This window comes from Trachypithecus francoisi, unplaced genomic scaffold, assembly GCF_009764315.1.
Source record: "Trachypithecus francoisi isolate TF-2019V2 unplaced genomic scaffold, Tfra_2.0 Lachesis_group6, whole genome shotgun sequence".
In the NCBI taxonomy this organism is placed as follows: domain Eukaryota; kingdom Metazoa; phylum Chordata; class Mammalia; order Primates; family Cercopithecidae; genus Trachypithecus; species Trachypithecus francoisi.
The window spans coordinates 25,605,128-25,623,211 of record NW_022681471.1 but is presented as its reverse complement, the minus strand read 5'-3'; the positions used below and the strand labels follow the sequence as shown (position 1 = coordinate 25,623,211).

General features: G+C 40.8%; 2 pseudogenes; one reads left to right on the top strand and one right to left on the bottom strand.

Annotated features, from left to right (window-relative positions):
* Positions 1-18,084, top strand: part of LOC117077868 — a 73,768-nt pseudogene that overhangs the window by 17,750 nt on the left and 37,934 nt on the right.
* On the bottom strand, positions 14,290-17,856 carry LOC117078399 (annotated as a pseudogene).

The window sequence follows — 18,084 nt, the reverse complement described above, 5'->3', positions numbered from 1 at the left end:
AGTATCTTCCTATATCAAGCACCTTCCATAGCTTCTTTAGTTTTGAATAGTTTATTGTAAACTCCAATACGTATATTCCTTGCTTTGCAAAATAAATGCATTCTTAAAATCAGTATGTGAGTAGAATCATATTTTAAGTGGGCTAAGGGAGTTCATGATTCAAAAGCTAGCATTTTGAAATGCTACAGCAAGCCTAAGTGCTGGTCTTTAAGTGTATAAGTGGAATGGCATCTGTAGTGGGCTCACAATGGCTGATGAACTCTAGGGCCTTCATTTATAAACTAAACATGGAGCTTGTCAGTTTTCGATAGCCAGAGTAGTGATTTTCATAAACAAAGCTGCTGTAAAAAATGGCTCATTAGGTGTTTCAGATGTCAATGATAATTTCAAAAATCAGCTTTTAGGGTTATATTTTCCTGAGACCAAGTCTCACTTTGAGTTTTTTCATTCCTCACCTTGAATAAAAGGAAACAGAAGGAAATTTCTTTGGGGAAAAAAGACTTGCTGTTTTTGGAGTGACTACTGAAGTGGGAAAGGGGGAGATATTTTGTGTAATTTTGATTTAGACAGTGAAATTAAGACTAATTCAACTTATGAAAACTTACTTCTACTTACCTTGAATGGAAAATCAGACCTTTTCATTAAGAGAAAGTGTCAAGTACTTAGCCAAGCAAATAACATTTGCTTGTAGCATCCCTTGCTTGTAGTACTCCCATTAGATAATTTCCCTGTGTGCTGTTTCATATAATGTCTTAATAAGGTTGTGCTTAATTTCTTATAAAGTCCTATGTACTTTTGAAACTATTATTGTTGCTGGTTTTCTATTTCATTTTTGTGCCTTTAGGTCTGTCCTGCCTTGGTTTTCCTTCCCCTGCCAATGGAGGAGCTTTAATGACCTGTGCCACTGTGTTATGGGTCCTTCTGGGAACCCCTGCTAGATATGTGTCTGCTATAATGTATAAGAGTAAGCATTTCAACTGTTATTATTCCAGGAAGTTGCTGTGTTAAATGTAGAAATTAAAAGGCTGTAAAGTAAAAAAAAAAAAAAAAAAAAATGCGTAGGGGAATTTTAGCCAACCTATGAAAATGTAATTGTGCCTTGATTACTCTAAAGTATTTGTAAAGTGAACTAAATCAAGTTGCTAAAGTAACTGTTCTGTTTTTTACTTCATCAGCATTTAGAGGTGTTAAGTGGAAGACAAATGCCTTGCTGACAGCACTATTATGTCCGGGGTTAGTATCTCACATTCTCTTTTCCCTATGCAATTATATGCTTCCTTATACTTCATCTTGGAAAAAAAATCATTGTATACTATAACAAAGAGTAGGAAGGACATGAATGACCACTGTGCTTTGTGTAGTCGCAGCATTCACTTTCTGTTGTATCTGCATTCTTTTTTTTTTTTTTTTTGTACATCTTAAGCTTTAGTACAAAGAGATGGTGATGGTGGTGCAGTATTCAATTTTTTTTTTGAGACAGGGTCTCACTCTGTCACCCAGGCTGGAGTGCAGTGGCACAATCTCGGTTCACTGCAACCTCTGCCTCCCAGTCTCAAGTGATCCTCCCACCTCAGCCTCCCCAGTAGCTGGGACTACAGGTGGGCACCATCATGCCCAACTAACTTTTGTATTTTTAGTAGAGATGTGATTTTGCCATGTTGGCCAGGCTGATCTCGAACTCTTGACCTCAGGTGATTCACTTGCCTTGGCCTCTCAAAGTGCTGGGATTACAGGCATGAGCCACCACTCCCGGCCAGTATTCAATTTTGATCTTTGTTTTTGAAGCAGATTTCATAAATGTTTATCTCAGTTATACATTTTGCATTCTGTCATGCTAGAGTTGCAATTTATGCACGACATTTTGTTATTCTCCTTGTTGCTCCCTTCAGTGATTATTTCTTCCTGTCTCACCTAGTCACTGCAGCGTCGTTAGTGACTGCAGTTTCAAGGTACAGTCATAGTTAAAGTGAGGGTGGGAGTGGTGCTGTGCAGTGGCTGTCAGAGTAGCTTATCCAGTCCTGTAATTATATAGATGCAGAATCTGTAGCCAAACTACAAAGTAAAGACCAACTTGTTCTGGGTCTCACCTGAAGTCAGTAAAAGGGCCAGGCTGTATATACCTCAGTGTCCCCTCTCCTGCATCCTATCTATTCCTCTTCCTGCAGTACTTCACTGATAAAGTGCTGAATTGCTTAGGGTTTTGTCTCCAAATTCCTTGATATGTTTTTGTCTTAGTCAGCTTGGACTGCCATAACAAAACACCGTAGACAGAGTGGCTTAAAAACAGGGTGCTAGCGTAGTTGGCTTCTGGTCAGAGCTCTCTTCTTGGCTTGCAGATGGTTGCCTTTATCCCTGTGTCCTCACATGGCAGGGCTGGGGGTGGGGAGAGAGAGAGAGACTGATAGAGAGAGAGACTGATACACACAGAGAGACGGAGAGTGCTGTCTCTACTTTTTTTTTTTTTTTTGAGGCAGAGTCTCGCTCTGTCGCCCAGGCTGGAGTGCAGTGGTGCAATCTCGACTCACTGCAAGCTCTGCCTCCCGGGTTCACACCATTCTCCTCCCTCAGCCTCCCAAGTAGCTGTGTCTACAGGTGCCCGCCACCACGCCCAGCTAATTTTTTGTATTTTTAGTAGAGACGGGGTTTCACCGTGTTAGCCAAGATGGTCTCGATCTCCTGACCTCATGATCCGCCCACCTTGGCCTCCCAGAGTGCTGGGATTACAGGCGTGAGCCACCGCGCCCGGCCACTGTCTCTACTTATAAGGGCACTATCCCATCATAGGGACCTACTTGGGTTTGAAAAGCCCTGTCTCCAAATATCATCACATTGGAGGTTAGGGCTTCTACATATGAATTTGGGGGGTGGGATGTGCACAACTCATTCCCATATCATGTTTCATTCATTCATAGAAAGAAAAAAATTCTTTCCTTGGCATGTTCTGAAGGACAGTCTTTTTGTTTTGTTTTTAAGGAAGTACTAATGAATTATATCTTAATTGTTATGTGGTACTTAACTTACTATTTGTAACAAAATTTCCACGTTTTTAACGCTGGAAGTGTATCATCATAGGAAAAGAGGTCCTACACTAAAAGTTTTACAGAGTAAATTCACTTACATGTGCGTGATATACTGATTGAGTATATCATATCCAAAATGAGTATATCAGTGACAAAATGAGAGTAGATGAATTCATAATGCTCTGTAACTGAGTATGCCATCGATGATGCAATTCAGTGATATATTCAGTAGACTGATAATATTTTATCTACATATGGCTTATTATCCCTAAACTCCATGGAAATAAATAAGGTCATTGAAAGATGAGTAAGCATATGTACAGAAAGAAAAAACAGGTCATTGATATAATTGAACATTACAAACTTGCACATTAAATACATGTACCTCAGAATTTTTTTTTTTTTGAGACAGGGTCTCACTGTCGCCCAGGCTGAAGGGCAGTGGCCCAACCATGGCTCACTGCAGCCTCGACCTCCTGGGCTCAAGCGATCCTCCCATCTCAACCTTCCAAGTAGCTGAGACTACAGGTATGCACCACCATGCCTGGCTAATTTTTTAAGTTTTTGTAGAGAAAGTGTCTTGCAGTGTTGCCCAGGCTGGTCTTAAACTCCTGGCCTCAAGCACTCCTCCTGCCTTGGCCTTCCAAAATATTGGGATTACAGGCATGAGACCACCATGCCTGGCCAGAATTTTTTTTTTAAATTATACTTTTGACTTACTTAAAATGAGCCTAATGCACCCCCTGCACCCCCCACCTCCAATCTTGTAGAGCCATCTGCTTTTTCTATAACTTTTCAAGGGAATTAGAATGGGTGGTCTTTCCTGAGGTGATTTTTTTTTTTTTTTTTTTGAGACGGACTCTTGCTCTGTCACCCAGGCTGGAGTGCAATGGTGCAATCTTGACTCACTGCAACCTTTGCCTCCCAGGTTCAAGTGATTCTTCTGCCTCAGCCTCCCGAGTAGCTGGGATTACAGGCATGTGTCACCATGCCAGGCTAATTTTTGTATTTTTAGTAGAGGCGGGGTTTTGCCATGTTGGCCGGGCTGGTCTTGAACTCCTGACCTCAGGTGATCCACTCGCCTCAGCCTCCCAAAGTGCTGGGATTACAGGCGTGAGCCACTGCGCCTGGCCAAGGTGAACTTTTAAATATATTTTTGTAAGTAACTGATGTCCTTGATATTTTTTCGAACATTTATTGCTTCAAATTCAAGACTCAGATGAATCCATAACTGAATACGTTTGATAACAAAAGTGCCATTGTGCAAAAGTCATTATACTGGATTGTAATACAAGGAATATCACATGCAAGAATCAATCAGTAAACCATCTACTACTACTCTCTGCATGATTTACTCAACATCCTTATTGTGGGTTTTGCAGTTTTGTTTTTACTATATTTAAAGCACAATGCAAGGCACTGTGGAGGAAAGAAGTATAAATTGCTCCTGAAACTTTGCTTTCAAATAATTTATAATCTAGTGGGTTGTTGGGGCAGGAACAGGAGATAAGACATGTAAAGTATTAATAATTCTATCTCACAGTAATTAGGAAGAGTTATCAGACAGTATGTTTAAAATGATGTGGAGTTTCAGAGGAGGAAAAGGTAATTTCCACTTTGGGGCTCCTGGGAAGGCTTTGTGGAGGTAATGATGCTTAATTTATGATTTGAAAGATAGTTAGAACTTGGCCGCTTCTGTGCTTGATTCTGTTCCCTTCCATTTCTTTCACAGCTTTGTTCAATTCATTACTGCTCCTTTCTTGCATATCTACTTTATTTCTCCACTGAGGCCCCTTTTTTCTGCTTATAAATATATTCTGCTCTTCCCTTTATACCCCTTGGGCCCACCACTAACGCTTTTTAGAATTTTTTTGTAAATTTAAAAATAATTATATATTTTATTCCTGAGATAATGTTGCAGTTATCACATAATGCAAAGAACCGCATGCAGGCATGCTATTTAAATATATATTTGTTTCAACAATTCATTCTTTTTGGTGTACAATGCTTTTGAGTTTTGACAAATGTATAGAGTTGTGGAAGCACTACCACAATCCGGATGCAGAAAGATTCCATCAGTCTAACACTTCCCTCATGCTATCCCTTTGTAGTCAACCCCTTCCCTGACCTGAAACCCTGGTAGCCGTGGATCTGTTCTCGACCCCTGGAGTTTTGCCTTTTTCAGTATGTCATATAAATAAGCCATAGAGTGAGTCAAATAGAGCCCTTTGGATCTGTTTTATTTCACTTCTTACTTTTTATTACTGAGTAGTATTCCATTGTATGGGATGCGCCATAGTTTATATATTCAGCAGATGAAGAACATTTAGGTTATTTCCAGTTTTTGGTGGTTATGAATAAATGTTGCCAAAACTGCTGTAAAACATTCATAAAACAGGTTGTTATGTGAACATAAGTTTTCATTTCTCTTGGGTAAATACTTAGGAGTGGAATTGCTAGGTCATATGAAAAGTATGTTTAACTTGGCCGGGTGCGGTGGCTCAAGCTTGTAATCCCAGCACTTTGGGAGGCCGAGACGGGCGGATCACGAGGTCAGGAGATCGAGACCATCCTGGCTAACACGATGAAACCCCGTCTCTACTAAAAATACAAAAACTAGCCGGGCGAGGTGGCGGGTGCCTGTAGTCCCAGCTACTCGGAGGCTGAGGCAGGAGAATGGCATAAACCCGGGAGGCGGAGCTTGCAGTGAGCTGAGAACCGGCCACTGCACTCCAGCCCAGGCGACAGAGCGAGACTCTGTCTCAAAAAAAAAAAAAAAAAAAAAAGTAAAGTATGTTTAACTTTATAAGAAACTGCCTAGGCCAAACGTGGTGGCTTATGCCTGTAATCCCAGCACTTTGGGAGGCCGAGGCGGGTGAATCACCTGAGGTCAGGAGTTTGAGACCAACCTGGCCAACATGGTGAAACCCCATCTCTACTAAAAATACAAAAACTAGCTGGGCGTGGTGGCTCATGCCTGTAATCCCAGCTACGCAGGAGGCCGTGGCAGGAGAATCGCTTGAATCCAAGAGGTGGAGGTTGCAGTGAACTGAGATTGTGTCACGGAACTCCAGCCTGGGTGACAAGAGCAAAACTCCATCTAAAAAAAAGAAAAGAAAGAAAGAAAGGAAAAAGAAAGGAAGGAAGGAAGAAAGGAAGGAAGGAAGAAGGGAAGGAAGGAAGGAAGGAAGGAAGGAAGGAAGGAAGGAAGGGAGGAAACTGTCCAATTATTTTTCAAAGTGGTTGTTACCATTTTACATTTCTACCAGCAATGTATGAGAATGCTAGTTTGTTCACATCATTGTCAGCACTTGGTATTGTCAGTTTTCTTTATCTTTACTCGTTTGAATAGGTGTGTACTGGTATTTCATTGTGGTTCGAATTTGTATTCTATAATGACTAATGATGTTTAACATCTTTGCATGTTTTTATTTGTTCAGATCTTTTGCTTGTTTTTTAATTGGCTAGTTTGTTTTCTTATTGTTGAGTTTTGAGAGTTCTTTATATATTCTGGAAACAAGTCCTTTGTGAGATATGTGATTTGCAAATATTTTCTCGGTGCTTATCTTCTTAATATCTTAACAGAGTCTTTTGCAGAATGAAAGGATTTAATTTGGATGAGTCCTATTTATCATTTTTTTTTTCATTTATGGATATGCTTTTTGTATTGTATTTAAGAAGTCTGCCTAATCCAAGATCACAAAATTTTCTTCTACGTTTTCTGGTAAAAGATGCATAGTTTTATGTTTATCTCTAGGCCTGTGATCCATTTTGACTTAATTTTTGGGTATATGTGAGTTGTGGCTCAAAGTTTTTTTTTTTTCTATTTTGTTTATTGGTACCCTGTGGTTTCAGTACTAATTGTAGAAAAGACTGCTCTTTTTCCATTAATTACCTTGGCACCATTGTCAAAATCAATTGCCCATATATGTTTGGCCAGTTTCTGGACTCTGTTCTTTTGCATCGATCTATGTGTCTATCAGCTCACAAATATATGGTCTTGATTGCTGTATTTTTTTTTTTTTTTGAGACAGAGTCTCACTCTGTCACCCAGGCTGGAGTGCAGTGCCATGATCTCAGCTCACTGCAACCTCCACCTCCTGGATTCAAGCGATTCTCCTGCCTCAGCCTCCCAAGTAGCTGGGATTACAGGCACCCACTACTACACCTGGCTAATTTTTGTATTTTTAGTAGAGACGAGGTTTCACCATGTTGTCCAGGCTGGTCTCAAACTCCTGACCTCAAGTGATCCGCCTGCCTTGGCCTCCCGAAGTGCTGGGATTACAGGTAGGAGCCACTGCACACAGACTGATTACTAAATTTTTGTAACAAAATTTGAAATTAGGTGATGTGAGTCCTCTAACTTTGTTGTTCTTTCTTTAAGATTGTTTTGGCTATTCTTGTTTATTTTCCTTTCCATATAAATTCTAGCATCAGCTTGCTAATATGTACAAAAAGTCCTGCTGAGATTTTGATTATGATTGCATTGAATCTATAGATTAATTTGTGGACTATTGGTAGCTTCATAATATGAAACCTTCCAGTCAATGAATACAGTATTTCTCTCCATTTATTTAGGTCCTCTTTAGTGCCTTTCATCAGCATTTTGTAGCTCCAGCACATATTTTGTTAGATTTATACCTACATATTTTTTTCTTCCTTTTCATTCTTTTCTTTTTTTTGGTGCTATAAGTGGCATTTTGCAAACCAAGTTCCAGTTATTCATTGCAGGCGTATAGAAATATGATTGGTGTCAACATATTGCCCTTGTATCTTCTCACCTTGCTAAACTCACTGATTTGTTATAGAGTCTTTGTGATTTTCTGTGTATGTAATTATGTCAGCTGTGAATGGAGACTGTTGTATTTCATCCTTTCCAATCTGGATGCTTGTGTTGATGTTGCTGTATAGCACTGGCTAGACCTCTAATATGATGTTGAAAAGTGGTAAGAATGGATATCTTTGCCTTGTTCCTGATCTCAGAGGGAAAGCATCTAGTCTTTTACAACTAAGTATGTTAGCTGAGGATTTTTCATATATGAACTCTGTCAGGTTGAGGAGTTTTCTTTCTATTCTTCCTTTGCTGAGAACTTTTTATCAGTAATAGATTTTGGATTTTGTCAGATGCTTTTTCTGCATTTATTGAGATGATCATATGGTTTTCTTTTTTTTTTAGTTTATTAATATGGTGAATTACATTGATTTGATTTCTATTTTTGACCAGTTGTGCATTCCCAGGATTAATTTCAATGCTTGTTATCATTAAATTTTCAAGAAAACTCTAAAGTTAATATTATAAGAAGTGGTACTTGAGGGTATGTAATATAATATAAATACAAGTAAAATGCTCTGAGTAGCCTTGTCATGGCTTTTATTCTTTTTATATATGGCTGGATTTGGTTTGCTAATACACATAGTCCCTGACTTATGATGGTTTGACTTATGGTTTTTTGATATTATGATGGTGTGAAAGCAATATACTTACAGTAGAAATTGTACTTTGAGTTTTGAATTTTGATCTTTTCCCGGGCTAGCAATAAGCTGTATGATACTCTCTTGTAATGCTGGGCAATAGCAGCAAGCTGCAGCTTCCAGTCAGCCACACAACATGAGGGCAAGCAACAGACACTCTACAGTGTACTGTGTTGCTAGCATTTTTGGATGTTGTGTTTTATGTTTTTGCATTCCACCATGTCTACAAAATGCCCATGCTAGTCTAAGCTATGATGTTTGGTAGGTTAGGTGTATTAGATGCATTTTCAACTTACAATATTTTCGACTGACAGTGGGTTTACTGGGATGTAACACAGTTGTAAATCAAGGAGCATCTGTATTTGTTGAGGACTCCTGGACTGTCTCTAAATTTCTCATTTTTTTCTCTTGTAATTTTTATCTCTGTATTTTTGCTCTACTTTCTAGATTTTGAATTTTATATTGATTTTTGTCATTATTGCTGTTAGATTTTAGCTCCCTAGAGCTCTTTTTTTCCTTCCTTCCTTCCTTCCTTCCTTCCTTCCTCCCTCCCTCCCTCCCTCTCTCTCTTTCTTTCTTTTTTTTCAGAATCTGGCCCCATCACCCAGGCTGGAGTGCAGTGGTGCGATTTCTGCTCACTGAAACCTCCACCTCCAGGTTCAAGATATTCTTGTGCCTCAGCCTCGGAGTAGCTGGGATTACAGGCTTGTGCCACCACGTCTGGCTAATTTTTTTGTATTTCTAATAGAGACGGGGTCTCACTATGTTGCCCAGGCTGATCTCGAACTCTTGGCCTCCAGTGATCTGCCCACCTCGGCCTCCCAAAGTGCTGGGATTACAGGCATGAGCCACTGCACCTGGCCTTGTTTTCTTAATGTTCCTTTGAAAAAGCATCTTGTCAGTGTTTCATGAGTGCAGTATCATATTATACCTCTCTTGGGTTACTAATGATAAGTATTTTTTTCTCAATGAATCATTTTCTTCAGGCTGACTTTCCCTTTTTGTTTTCATTTCTATCTTTCATGCTACAAGATTTCCTCAAAGGTCTGGCAATGGCTGGTTGTATGTATGCATATGATTAAAAGTGTAAGAATAAAATACTAAATGAATGTTATGAGTGTGTAGGAAGCTTATAGACTTGGAACTTCACTGTTTGCTGATCTAGGTGCACTGTTTTTAGTGGACCCTCTTCTGTCAATATCTTTACGGTTTAAGCCTTGGGATAGTAACTTTTCTCAAAGAAAACCTGGAAATTCTAATCTCCTGGCTGAAGGGTTAACGTCTGGCTGCCAGCATTCTGGGAGGTGTCTAGGGGAAAGGAGCCAGGTGTCTTGACATGTGCCATGTAGCTGCATATAGTACCCAAGCCCTTAATCATGTCTGATGTTCTCCAACCTGGAGAATAACCTCCAGATATATGCTATAGTTAGAGTGAGGGAGATGATAGATGTATCTGCTTCTCAAAAAGCTTTCACAAAATTCTCTTCCATTAGTCACCCCACCACACTTTACTCACAGATTACCTGTTGCTGCTGGTTTCTGAGCTTTTGTGGATCCTGTAGTGTAAATTGGGTTGCCTCTCAGCTTTCTCCACTGCCTGCAATAGTTTCTGGGTTCCTTTTATTTTTTTCTGCTATCTGCTCTCCTGTTCTCCCTGTCTGTGAAGATTTTTTTAAAAATACTTTTTTATAATTTTCCTGTGGTTTCAGAAGAAAGATTAAAGATATATATATATTCAGTCAGCCATTTTAGCCTAGAATTCTCTATTTTCATGTTTATTTTTTCCACCTATAATAAATTATTGTGATAGAACATTTATAGATACAGAAAAGCATAAAGATTAAAATAATAATCCCCTACAGTCCCATCTTTTTGAGTGAACTCGTGTTGACCTGTTATGTTTCTAGTCTTTTTCTGTGCGTGTAAATTATGATCACATAATGTATACAATTTTTTCCAGCTGTATTCACTTAACAATGTGTTGTTAAATGTTAAGTCTCAATATTTTGGGTAATCATTGGAAATTCTCTGATATCATTTTTAACAACCACAGGTATTCTATTGTATTAATAATAATAATTCACCCTTATATAGTACTTAACTATATGTCAGATATTCTTCTAAATGCTTTGCAAATACTAACTCATTTAATCTTCCCATCACACTATGAGGTAGATATTATTGTTATTATCCCATTTTGCAATGAGGAAATAAGGCACAGAGTAGTGCCCATGGTCACTCAGCTAGTAAGTGGTAGAGTCAGAATTCAAATTCGGCCAGGCGTGGTGGCTGACACCTGTAATCCCAGCAGTCTGGTAGACCGAGGTGGGTGGATCAGGGATTGAGCCCAGAAGTTTGAAACCAGCCTGGGAAACATGGCAAAGCCCTGTCTTTACAAAAAATACAAAAAAGTTAGCCAAGTGTGGTGGCATGCGCCTACAGTCCCAGCTGCTTGAGAGGCTGAGGCAAGACAGTCACTTGAGCACAGGAGGGGGAGGTTGCAGTGAGCTGAGACTGTGCCACTGCACTCCAGCCTGGGTGAAAGAGCGAGACCTTGTCTTAAATAAATAAATAAATAAATAAGAATTCAAATTTAAGCAGTCTGGCTTGAGAGTCTGTTCTCTTAATCATGATACCAGACAATGCTTCTATATTTGTGCAATCATTTATTTTTTACACATTGTTAGATAATTTAGGTTGTTTGTATTTTATGTTAATTATAGATTATGCTTGTACAAATGTCTTTTTGTGTCAGGTTTTGTGCACTTCAGTTTATCTGCTATTGTCCTTCTACATCCTTTCATGTTCCTGTCCCATTTCTCTTCCTTTCTCAATCATCTCTCTTTATATTTATGACCCATTCTTCTTAATACTGGCAGTTTGGATCTCTTTTGAAAAGCATTCCTGAAAGTTGACAGATGACCTTTCTTCTTGTCAAATTCATTGCATTTGTTCTTAGTCTCCTTGATCAGTATGTAACATTTGACAGACTATTAGCTACACTCTTTTTTTTTTGTTTGTTTGTTTCTTTTGACACGGAGTTTTGCTCTTGTTGCCCAGGCTGGAGTGCAATGGTGGGATCTCGGTTCACTGCAACCTCCGCCTCTCAGGTTCAAGAGATTCTCCTGCCTCAGTCTCCCGAGTAGCTGGGATTACAGCCATGCGTCACCACGCCCGGCTAATTTTGTATTTTTAGTAGAGATGAGGTTTCACCATGTTTGTCAGGCTGATCTTGAATTCTGACCTCAGGTGATCTGCCTGCCTCGGCCTCCCAAAGTGCTGGGATTACAGGCGTGAGCCACCGTGCCTGGTCAGCTACACTCATCTTTATGAAAAGTTCTTCCCTTTCACTATTCTTGTCATTGTACTCTTCTAGTTCTTCCACCTCTTTTTCCCTTCTCTTAACTCCCTTCTGTCATCCTCCTGACTATCAAATGTGGACTTTCTTCCTAGTTATATCCTCGCCTCTTGGTTCTTCTCTTTCCTCTCTCTCCCTCTCTTTCTCCTTCTCTTCCTCCCCATTCTTCTTCTCTCCTCTTCCTCTTTTTCTTGATTTTTGCAGGCTCTCTCCTTGAGTGATGGCATCCATTTTCACGATCAGTTTCAAGTACTATGTCTTTAGAACTGAATTTATTTATTTCTCTTTATCAAACAAATTGTCCCACATGAAATTCTTATTTTTGTTTATATTATCACCACTGTTTTGGTCACATAGGCTAAAAACCGTATTCATTCTTAGTTTTACCATTACCCTTTATTCTTTCTTCTAAAATGTTTATGTACAATTCACATATCATAAAATTCACCCTTTTAAAGCCTACAATTCAGTGGTTTTTAGTATAGTCACAAAGTTATAAAACTGTCACCACTATCCTAATTCCAGAACATTTCATGACCCTCAAAAGAAACCCTCTTCATGAGAACACATGGACACAGGGAAAGGTATAACACACACTGGGGCCTTTTGGGGGGTGGGTTGTGGGGACAGAGAGCATTAGGAAAAATAGCTAATGCATGCTGGGTTTAATACCTAGGTGATGGGTTGATAGGTGCATCAAACCACCATGGCACATGTTTACCATGTAACAAACCTGCACATGTACCCTGGAACTTGAAATAAAAATAAAAAAAAGTCCTGTTCTTATTAGCAGACACTCCCCGTTCTCCCATCCCCTTGGCTGTGAATTTACTAATCTATTTTCTATCTCTATGGACTTGCCTATTCTGGGCACTTAATATAAATGAATCACGAAGCATGTGACATTTTGTGTCTGACTTCTTTCACTTAGGATAATGTTTTCAAAGTTCATTCATATTGTATCATGTATCAGTATTTCATTCCTTTTTATGATTGAATAATATTCCTTTGTATGGATGTACCACCTTTCGTTTGATGGACATCTGGGCTATTTTTACCTTTTGGATATTTTGAATTACACTGCTATAAACATTTTTTTTTTTTTTTTGAGACGGAGTCTTGCTCTGTTGCCTAGGCTGGAGTGCAGTGGTGCAATCTCGGCTCACCACAACCTCTGCTTCCTGGGTTCAAGTGATTCTCCTGCCTCAGTCTCCTGAATAGCTGGGACTATAGGCACATGCCACCATGTCTGGCTAATTTTTGTATTTTTAGTAGAGACAGGGTTTCACTATGTTGGCCAGGCTGATCTTGAACTCCTGACCTCGTGATCTGCCTGCCTTGTCCTCCCAAAGTGCTGGGATTACAGGAGTGAGCCACCGTGCCTAGCCTATAAACATATTTGTACAATGTTTTGAGTGAACATATGCTTTCAATTCTACTGCATGTATACCTACAAGTGAAATCACTGGGTCATATGGTAACTTTATGTTTATTATTTTGAGAAACTGTCAGACTGTTTTCAAACCTGGCTGCACCATTTACATCCCTATCAGTAATGTTTTAGGGTTCCAGTTTCTCCGTACCCTCACCAACACTTGTTACTATCCTTTCTTTTCTTTCTTTCTTTTTTTTATTATAGCCACCTAGTGGGTATGAAGTGTTATTTTAGTTTTTTTTAAATTTAGAAATTTATTCTGTTTAATCCACAAGCTTTACATAGCTTTAATTAAAAAAAAAAAAACTGAAAAAAAAATCAAAACAAAAACAGTGAAACCAAGACACTGTTCCAAAGTCTAGGCCCTTCCAGCCTTCCAAATACAAGAGCTCGGAAAGTTTTATATACTGATTGGAAGAACAAGAGAAAAATATGAACAGAGCCATGACATTTCATTAAACAAAATTGTATGTAACTGAAGGATCCTTCCTGGGACTAGCTCATTGCCTTTACAAAAGAAAAAGCAAAACAAAAACACAAAACCAGAAGAACAGAATGAGGGTCCAGTGTTCCAAATCAACTTGTTACACATCAATATAAATCCACAGTGTCCTGGCAAACAGCATGCTTTCATTTTCTGTCTCATCCTAGAGCTTGAATCCTGATTCATTTCAGCAGAGACTCCACAGGCAACAGGAAAGACTATGGCATTAAGATATTCATTTATACTTTTGTGATAGTTCAAAACAGTGGTCTTATTTCTGGGCAAGCTTACAGAACATACAAGGTCAGAAGCATAAGTTAAATGGGTGCTAAGACTCAAACGAAAAAAATGTAAAGAAAAAGAAAAACAAAAAGAAAACCACAAACAACCAACCAACCAACCAAACAAACAAACAAAAAATGCTCTGGGAATAGCCAGGGCATTTAAAGGAACCATGAAAATGCTAATAGTATTTAAACCCCCCTTTTTAAAAAGGGGATTTTTTTTGGCTTAAAATATTTCACTCTAAATGAATTATGTCAGCTGTCAGTGAAAGAATGTCACTAATACAGTGTGGACAACTTTTGCAATGTAAATCCATGCCCCTTGTTTTACATGGTGAACTTCAACCTAGCAATTATTACAACAAATGTTATAGTCTAAAGCTCAAACACATTTTAGCAATTTTGAAATTGAACTGCATACAAACCAAATAAAATTTACATCATAACAAACATTTCCGCCTAAGACTGTGGGGACACTTGGACCTTCCTCATTGATCTCAGGGCCTTTTCACGCAGGTGCTTTTCTTTTTTCTTTTTATTTTTCCGAGATGGAGTCTCACTCTGTCGCCCAGGCTGGAGGCCAGTGGCGCGATCTCAGCTTACTGCAGCCTCCACCTCTCGGGTTCACACCATTCTCCTGCCTCAGCCTCCTGAGTAGCTGGGACTACAGGCGCCCACCACCACGCTTGGCTAATTTTATTTGTATTTTTAGTAGAAACAGGGTTTCACCATGTTAGCCAGGATGGTGTGGATCTCCTGACCTTGTGATCCGCCCCCCTCGGCCTCCCAAAGTGCTGGGATTACAGGCGTGAGCCACCGTGCCTGGCCAACGCAGGTGCTTTTCTTTTCTTTTTTTTTTTTGAGACGGAGTCTCGCTCTGTCACCCAGGCTGGAGTGCAGTGGCCAGATCTCAGCTCACTGCAAGCTCCGCCTCCCGGATTCACGCCATTCTCCTGCCTCAGCCTCCCGAGTAGCTGGGACTACAGGCGCTGCCACCTCGCCCGGCTAGTTTTTTGTATTTTTAGTAGAGACGGGGTTTCACCGTGTTAGCCAGGATGCTCTCGATCTCCTGACCTCGTGATCCGCCCCCCTTGGCCTCCCAAAGTGCTGGGATTACAGGCGTGAGCCACCGCGCCTGGCCAACGCAGGTGCTTTTCTAAGTCATCAAGGTTATCCTCAGCTTCACTTTCAGTCTCCTTCGGCTCTGGCACTGCCACTGGTTCTTCCTGTGCTAATGTGGTTGTGGCAGCTGCAATGACTGCAGGGGTCACAGCAGCTGCAGCAGTTGCAGCCACAGCCTTTTCCTTCTTGTGTTTTTTGTGCTTCTTGTGCTTCTTATCCTGTTTGTGTTTCTTGTCCTTTTTCTTTTTCTTCCCACCTCCTTCTTGACCGGAATTTCCTGGTGGTGATGCTCTTGGTGTTGGGCTTTTGGCCTTTTTGACCGGTACAGCTGGTGTCCAGTTTGTAGATGGTGACTGAGACCAGACAGGGGATGGAGGTGCTGGGGGCTTTTAAGCTGCTGGCTTAGGAGACCCGGAGACAGATCAGGAGGATGAGACCCTCCTTATAGACTGTGGGCTTGGTGAAGCAGCCTTTTTTATCTTTTTAGGTTCCGGAGTCCTGGAGACTCTCCTAAAGGGCCTAGTATTTGGAGACAGGGACTGCCTTCTTTGGGGTGATGATGACCCTCCTATTCGAATGGGTGGAAGACCTGAGGAGGTCTGAGGAGCTCGAGGCTGTGGTGAGGGCGAATGCCATTTGTTAGATTGTGGTGATCGGGCCTGGTGGGTAGAACGGCTTGGGGAAGACCCTTTCCTGTGCTTGGATGATAATGAAGGTGAACATCTCTTGGTGACTGAGGAGCTTCTTTGTTTGGGAGGTGGAGAATGGGAGACCCAATGCTTTGGTGGTGGAGATGGTGATGCTCTTTGTTTAGGAAGCGGAGGAGGAGAAGCTGTTCTTCTCTTTGGAGTTGGAGAAGGAGAGTATCTCCTCTCTGTTGGAGGAGAGTATCTTCTAGGAGAAGGTGAGCGCCGATGTGGGGGAGGAGAAGGAGTTCTTTTTCGTGGTGGTGGTGGTGGAGAACTGCGCTGTCGAGGAAGAGGGGCAGGAGAAGGAGACCGTCACCTTCTGGTGGGTGGTGGGGATGGAGTTCTTCTCCATCTACCACGAGGGGAAGTCTCTTTTTGGCGCTTTCGTGGTAATGGAGAGGCACTCCGGGAAGGGGAATGTCTCCGCCGCCTGCCAACCTCACCATTCTTCACATGGGATCTCTTGGGTCTTTCATCTTCTTTGGAGGAGGAGGAGCCAGAGTCAGATGAAGACTGCTGGTTTTGTCGTCTGTATGGGCATCTCTGCTGCACAGAATCTGCTGCAGCCATTTTACCACCTTTATCTTCTCCCGATTCAGATAACCCTACCTTTCTAGGCTTCGGCGCTGGTGAAGCGGATTCCCTTTTCTCAGTACCTTTATGTTTTGTCACTACCTGAAGTTCTCCCTGGAGATACGGAAACACGACTTTTTCTTGTACGGTTTGACTGCTGGGGTGTTGGGGAATGCCGAGTTTTGGGTGGTGGAGTTGCAGGAGGAAATGGCCTGTGCCTTCGCCTTGGAGGACTTGCTGAAGGAGATAACCTACACGTTTTTCGAGGGGGCTGGATGTCCTCTTGGGAGGCTTCTTTGGTGGTGACCGGGAACGAGATGAAGAGGATGATGAGCTACTCCTAGACAAGGATGCTGACGAACGTCGTCTTCATCTTACTGGAGATCTACTACTTCTATGCCTTGGTGGAGGAGGCATTCTTCTCGGTGGAGTTCTTCTTCGAGGAGATGGCTGCCTTCTTGGGCTTGGCCGCCTTCTAGGTGAATACGATCTTGATCAGGATCTATGGCACCGTCTAGGTGGAGTATGAGAAAGAGAGTGGGACCGCATCTGGGATCTTGATTTGGAGCGTGTCCGAGATCGTGGTCAGGTCTTTTCCTTCTGCGTTTCTTTTTTGGATTTTTTTTTTTTTTTTCCGGAGAAGGTTCTTTAGGCTCTGGTACAGGTTCAGGTTTGGGAACTTTCAGAATGTCACTAGTAGAAATGGCCTGTTCTACTGAAGGTTCTTTTACCTTCACTGAAGGTTCTGGGAGCTCTGGAGTTTTTTCCTTCTTTTCTGGAGCAAAAGGACTCTGGCTCTTGGTTCTGTGACCGGGAGATCGATAATGACTGCGCTTTGTCTCTTCTAACAGGGGAAGATTGTCTTCTAGGGGAAGGAGATTTACATCTTCCTGGGCTACCAGACCTCTCCCTTTTTTCTCTGCTGCTTTCTTTTTCTTCCCTATGCCTTTTATCTTTGTCTTTGTCTTGCTTTTTCATAGATGCCAATTTTTCTTGTTCAATCTGTCTTTGTTTTATTTCTTCTTTCTTCAGTTCTAGGAAAGCAGAAGGAATTCCCATGATGTTTCCTTGTGCACTTAGCAGCAGGGGCCACAGTTCTCCCACAAATTCTCGAGCATTTTTTCCATTCGAAAATCCAGTCAGGTTGATTTGCATCATTTTGGAGTCTGGGTTCTTCACTTACAACTGGTTGAATATAAATTCAATCACAACATCATCTTCATCCCAAGGATTTCCATTACTCTTTTTGTTATCCAAGGCTTTATAACTTCCAAATTTACTTTGCTCGTGTCCCCCTTTTTTTCTAGGCATTCTGCAAATTTCAGCTGCTTCAGTAGCTTCTTCTGTTTGTTGCAGAACTGATTATCCTGTTCTCCACTTGATCGGTGGAAGAATCCCACATGCATCTTGCCTTCTCGCTCAGAGATCGCTCCCTATGCCAGGGTGCACGGCCTATTTTATAGTTTTAATTTGCATTTCCCTGATGACTAATGATATTGAGCATCTTTTCATGTGCTTATTGACCATTTGCATATCTTCTTTGGAAGTATGTCTATTAAAATGCCCATTTTAGCATTGAATTATTTTTCTTTTTATTGTTGAGTTTTAAGAGTTTTAAAAATATATTCTGGATTCTAAATCCTTATC